Genomic DNA, 7,259 nt, shown 5'->3' on the forward strand with positions numbered 1-7,259 from the left:
GTGCATACCACAGAGCGGTCCATCACCCTACGAAGTCATGCTATCACCTCAAGGACAAGATCCAGGCGCTAATTGATGTAGGCGTCATAACCCCGAAGCCGTCCAAGAATGTTGGAGCAAACGCGGTTTCAATCAGCTTTGGATCAGTGCCCATAGCGTGGTTTGAACCAAAACGCATCACCAAAGTGGGAATGAAAACAGTAAATGACGACCCGCATGGACAGCGCCAAAAAGGACTTGTGCCACATATAGCTCCAAACGGCGAAATCCTCTGGGTTCACCCCGATCTGATTGAAGATGAACAATGGGCCGGGTCGTCATCCAAGAAGAAGTCCAAAGGGAAAGGAAAGTATTGCTGCGGAGTCTCTGCTATCCCAGGAGAAGATGACGAAAGAATACAAGCTTTTCCGCTCCTAGAAGAAGAACAAGAAGTTTTTGCGACCCGAAGCGGAAATGAATATCACTACAACTATCCACCACCTAGTGAGCAGGGGTGAATAAACGGGGACCAGCCAAAACTCTCACGGAGATTGTCACGCCCCCGGGTCCAAAACGTGATAATTTGGAGCGTGACTCGGCCGGCAATGCAACCATACGGTTACATTCACGCCTCTGGATCATCCTGTATACAGATATATTACCAAAAGAACTACTACATAGAGCATGTAACTAAAATAGCAAAGGAACTAGATAGATAAAGAAAACTCTGAAAAGACAAATTTCTCTTACATGTCTACAACTCTTCAAAGTAGGAAAGAGGAAAATACATCTTAGTCTGAAGTACCACAAGTGATTTCAAGAAAGACTCAATAACTGAAGCTGAGAGAGAGAGAAGGTGATCACTGTCGCTGGTCTTAATCCTTAAAGTACTCTTGGTCCTGCGAAGAAAGAACAAATCCCAAGTCTGGTGCATGCAAACCCCAGGGGAGTCAGAAAACTCCCAGCAAGCATGTAAAATGAGGAAATTGTGCGCGTGTAAGTATAAGTGGTAGATATAAAGAAAAGATAAAATTCTAAATTTCCAGTGATAAAAGAAAATGCCTATCTTATAAACCAAAATACGATGAAAACTCAATTAAAAATGATAAAGGAAGTTTCTAAACATGGATATCAATTACATGTTAAAGGAAGTTTCTAAACATGATAAAGGAAGTTTCTAAACATGGATATCAATTACATGTTAAAGGAAGTTTCTAAACATGACAACTCAATTAAAGAACTTTCTAAACATAGATATCAAACAAGGTCTACCATAAAGCATACTTCTTATACCCTATACTAAAAGAAGTTAAGATTTAGAAACCCACAACATGAGAGATGAGTACGTCGAGGGAATAATCCAAACAAGGAAACCCTCGTATATACCATATATCTCAAATTGTAAATCTCTAAATATTAACTCCTAAAGTTCTATACACAACAATATCAAATATACAACATCCATACTTCATCCAGGTCCATACCGTGCCTGCCAAATCTATCACAAGCATAAAAACACATTATTCTTATTTTTACATGTTATTTGAATTAGAGAAGAATATTTTCATGTATATAAATCGGTTCCCCGTAAACCGTCCCGGGAACACGGCTTCAAGTCAGGAATTGGCTCTTTGGCCCATGTATATATATAACTCAGGATATCAGGAATGCGCATATGCCCGTTTATATACATGTTACATTCTTCGTCTAATTCCCCTTTATAAACCCCATGTTTGTCGATTAAATTTTATATAACTGTGCATGAAATGTTGTGCACTAACCACACTATTACCGTGGAACGACTTCTGTAAAACTATGATAATAACCGTGACCCAGAACATGTCCAAATCAAGATAGGTGCATCGTCTAGTCGATGCTATAATAGTAATAGCCAAGGAAAATTCTCATATCGGGATGTCGATATCGAGAGCATAGCCATGCTATGAAAGCACGCTTATAAATCACACTTTTAACAGGAGTCGTCTTCATGCACATTCTCACCTATTGGATGATAACTAGGTGATCAAACAAATTACTTTCCACATAGCCATTCATGTCAAATACGGTATCAAACAAGTTAAATACTATAAGTAGGAACCGGGTGTTAATCTAATCATGACATGTCAAGTGATTTCCATTATCACTCCCCGATAAGTCCCGCCTATCTAGGCCCTTGATGGTACAATATTCCGTAAAACTATGAACTCTCCAAACGTGATTTCATAACAAGTATAAATTAGAAATATATGTGTCATATGGTCAATGTCACTAGATCATGCTACAAGGTTAAAGAAATTTGGTCTCAGTTTCAATCAATATTCCTTGTAATGAAAATCATGAAAGGTTCCGCTTGTTTACAAAGTTGCATCTAAAGTTTCAATTTTCTGTATATAAAAATGCGGGCAACGTGACAATTACCAAGAGGTGCCATCTCTAGCATGTGTAGTACTCCAAGTATCCAAGCAATAAAATTTAACCAGAGCGGCTAAGTGGTTCCTAGAAACGTTCATATGGAAACTAATAACTCAAGTAAATATTAAAATTCCAATCAAAGAAAGTCGAACCCAAAACATAGCAATAATAGCATACACTCATATATGAACCATACTAACAGCAACTAACTATTAAAAAGGAAGGAATGAAAATATGCTTGCATGAATGTAAGAAAAAGAAATTTATAAATTTAATTGAGGAAAAAAAAATGCTTGCATGATAATAATGAGAACGAAATCAATAAAGAGCAAGACAAAAATGCTTGCCGTCGAGGGGGTGATGGCGATGTTTGGGAACGGCGACAACGACGGTTGTCATCACGAGGGCTCAACGGGTTCGAGGGGGCTGTTGGCATAACATCGAACCAGGGGGTGGAGGAGCTCGGATCTAGGTGGTTTGAAGGTGGCGAAGGAGATAGAGAGGAGGTTGACGGCGTCGGGTCTGAGGGAGCGGTGACGGGGCTCGGTTGAGGAGATGAGCGGCTTGGTGGTGGAGATCAGCGACGGGAGGAGGGCGTGGAGGCTGTTCGAGGCGGGTCTGGCTGGAGAAGAAGGAGGGTGTTGGGTGTCTTGGGTTTGAAGAGAACATGAGGAGGTGGGGTTGGTTTGTTCGCTGGAGGATGCGGGAGAGGAGAGATATGTGTGAGGTAATTAAGAGGAGAGAGATAATTATGGAGGAAAAATGGTATGAATTAAACCTGATTAAGGGGGTGATTGGAGCCGGTTATGGAAGAGGGTTAATAAGGAAAGAAAATTAAAAGAGAGAATAAATGGGGAGAGAAAGAAATCAATTAATAACGTGATTATGGGGATTTACACGTGATTAAGGGAAATGAAAAGGGTAGAGAAAAAGGAAGGAAATAATTGTGAGAGAAAAACGTGATTATGGAAAATGAGGGAATGATTATGGAGATATATTACCATAAACATGAGAATAACCATAATATTAATAATTTTAAACAAATAATAATATTAACAAAATATTAACGACCAAATATTTATATACATATATTTATATATGTGCTAATGTACTATGCTCAGGTTTACATTAATAATAATAAGATTATTAATAATATAAATGACCAAATATTAACCTAAAAGTATTCACTGCAGCTATTAAATTTATTCTTAGCAAAACCAAAAAAAATATAAGACTATATTTTAGAATCGTAGAGAATTATAAGAAAATCAAGAATATAATTACTCTTTTGAAAATAATAATTTAACATTTTAAGGTACCAGAAAAATTATTTTAACTAGTATAAAAAATTTCATGATCCTTACATTCTACCCCCCTTAAAACAAATTCCGTCCTCGGAATTTAATCCAAGCACACAAGAAGCAATGCTCTACCAGAAATAAATAGATATGGTACCCAAATCTTAGCTTGTCTCGTATATATCTCATACCACATACTATAAGGTTATTGGAATGACTCTCCATAGTATGAATGGTCTCGTATATATCTCATACCACATACTATAAGGTTATTGGAATGACTCTCCATAGTATGAATCCCCTGTGAGATAATTCAAGACGTGATACATGTAAACCAGTTCTTTCCCAAGTTTGGTCCTAAGGATCGTCACCCTTAGGACCACCACCAATCACAATCCAGTGGAGGAAGATCACGAGCCCCCTCTCACTAAAACATGTGTCCCAATATCAATATTACAATGGTGTCTTGGAGGACTCGCTTGACATTCAACACTATGGCATCATAAACATGTATAACCTAAGGTAATTTGATACTAATATAAAACTGGTAGATCCTAGCCTAAGACTTTTCATGAAGTTCATGTCCTTGTATTTCTTAACCTTATAAACATGTGCTTGGAATCATGTTTCGGTGAAAATTCTCAAAATTTAATATATTTTTTCTAGATATCAATCATCATGTAATTATCTCGATCATATACTGGGTACTTAGTCATATAATATCTTCAAATCAAAATACTTAACTTTATAGGGCTGTTATCTCACAAAATCAAGTTTCCAATATATACCCTCAATATCATCCACATGATTTCTCATTCTTGGATACCATGTATATCATCAAGTACGAACCACATTCAGGATTTATAATCTAGATAATCAATTGCACATACGTCACCAGATGGATTTGCCTTACATGCATATCTACCTCGAGTTAAGCTTAAAAAAAACATTCCTCTCACCTGACCTAACGGGGCTAAGATACTAGTCTAACTGGAGGTAACTGAGAAGTGTTCAAGTCTATTAATATCCTGATTGGTTAGCACATAAAGAACATCCAAGTTCATTCGCATGACTAGCTGGAGCTAAATGGTTAAATTTTTAGATGATCCATTGACTGAGATAACTTCATCCAAACGACTGGCCATGAACTTGTAGTTGCTGCTAAAGTGAAGGCTAGTGGCTGGATAAACTTTCATGCTAACTTAACTTATGAAACTTGGGGCTAGTCTACAAAAACCCTATCTATGCACATTGACTAAGTCTGTATACACTTGGCTTGAGAAGGGAAAAGAATTAACTGTTAAGATAGAAATGACTTTGGATGCGGAATCAAAAGAGTAAGCGCAAAAAGATATTGCAAGAGGGATCGACCCTAATATTATACATGCTCAAACTCCTATTCCTATTTTAAAAGATCCAATAGTTATGTACAGGATGAGAGTCCAGTTATCTAACCTGGCTAATATCACATTCTCAACGCCCTATCTCAAATTTTGTAGAATCGTTATTCCTTCATTGTCCCAGTACAACCTCTTAGTTGACCCATGCATATCTTAATGCTAAAAAGTCATAATCAAATTCAAGATGCCTCAAATCAATTATATATCGCTCATCTTAACTTCGAACATAGTCTAAATATAGTGTATACCTCTCTTCAAAATTTATATCATTCTAGATGTCATCCTTCTGTTGTGCTGCTCTACTAATATTAAGGTTAAACTCATCTCTAAAGATTTTATACTAATCATATAAATTCAGATGAAGTACAAATTTTTATATAAATCCTCCATCGCTGCTCACAAATTCTCAATGGTCACTATCATAAATTTCACCAAATATCTTCTAAGTTGATCTATATATATGTCCATGCATCTTCAATCATCAAATAAGTCGGATCGAAAATCAATATCGTTATAAAATTTCATATCATTATAGCTCTCTTCTTAGCTTTAGTAAATCTTTATTTCATCTCATGTTCTAGCAAACCTCTTTTCAGGTCTTTGCATATTTCAATCATTAAAATTTCAAACTAATATTTTGATATCTCGAATATGATTCTTTTTCATCCACCTTATTTATCACCTTAATCTTGATATAATATGAAGGTATCTTCTCAACTCACTCAACATCAAATCCACATTCTGAACTTTTTTTTTCCCCTCTTGATCCTCTAACTTAGTTTTAAATAACATCTTATTCATATTTCCTCAATCCCAAGATCATGTCCTCAAAAATTAAATTCCAAATACTCGAGGGACAACTGGAGTAGGGGGTCGATATTTTGGAGTCATAGTTATCACCTAACGGAGATTGGTCAAGATTAGGACAAAGAATCAGGATATTAGGAGTCAAGGGATGTATTTTTGGAAAGAAAAGAACCTATACTATACATGCTCCATATTTTTGGTCTAATCTTAATTTGTGTTTGTATACAGGATGAGACAACAATTTCTAAACCTAGGCTCTGATACCACTAAAACCTTGCCACGCCCCGGGTCCAAAACGTGATAATTTGGAGCGTGACTCGGCCGGCAATGCAACCATACGGTTACATTCACGCCTCTGGATCATCCTGTATACAGATATATTACCAAAAGAACTACTACATAGAGCATGTAACTAAAATAGCAAAGGAACTAGATAGATAAAGAAAACTCTGAAAAGACAAATTTCTCTTACATGTCTACAACTCTTCAAAGTAGGAAAGAGGAAAATACATCTTAGTCTGAAGTACCACAAGTGATTTCAAGAAAGACTCAATAACTGAAGCTGAGAGAAAGAGAAGGTGGTCACTGACGCTGGTCTCAATCCTTAAAGTACTCTTGGTCCTGCGAAGAAAGAACAATTCCCAAGTCTGGGGCATGCAAACCCCAGGGGAGTCAGAAAACTCCCAGCAAGCATGTAAAATGAGGAAATTGTGCGCGTGTAAGTATAAGTGGTAGATATAAAGAAAAGATAAAATTCTAAATTTCCAGTGATAAAAGAAAATGCCTATCTTATAAACCAAAATACGAATGAAAACTCAATTAAAAATGATAAAGGAAGTTTCTAAACATGGATATCAATTACATGTTAAAGGAAGTTTCTAAACATGACAACTCAATTAAAGAACTTTCTAAACATAGATATCAAACAAGGTCTACCATAAAGCATACTTCTTATACCCTATACTAAAAGAAGTTAAGATTTAGAAACCCACAACATGAGAGATGAGTACGTCGAGGGAATAATCAAAACAAGGAAACCCTCGTATATACCATATATCTCAAATTGTAAATCTCTAAATACTAACTCCTAAAGTTCTATACACAACAATATCAAATATACAACATCCATACTTCATCCAGGTCCATACCGTGCCTGCCAAATCTATCACAAGCATAAAAACACATTATTCTTATTTTTACATGTTATTTGAATTAGAGAAGAATATTTTCATGTATATAAATCGGTTCCCCGTAAACCGTCCCGGGAACACGGCTTCAAGTCAGGAATTGGCTCTTTGGCCCATGTATATATATAACTCAGGATATCAGGAGTGCGCATATGCCCGTTTATATACAAATATCT

At 36.4% G+C, this 7,259-nt stretch overlaps 1 long non-coding RNA gene across 1 annotated transcript; it reads right to left on the reverse strand.

Moving 5' to 3' along the window:
• Positions 671 to 6,643, reverse strand: LOC109844977. The gene is made up of 2 exons (XR_002248180.1): positions 6,369 to 6,643; positions 671 to 904 (listed from the first exon to the last, which is right to left on the reverse strand). It is a non-coding gene; the product is annotated as an uncharacterized LOC109844977 (long non-coding RNA).

This window comes from Asparagus officinalis, chromosome 6, assembly GCF_001876935.1.
Source record: "Asparagus officinalis chromosome 6, Aspof.V1, whole genome shotgun sequence".
Classification (NCBI taxonomy): Eukaryota; Viridiplantae; Streptophyta; class Magnoliopsida; order Asparagales; family Asparagaceae; genus Asparagus; species Asparagus officinalis.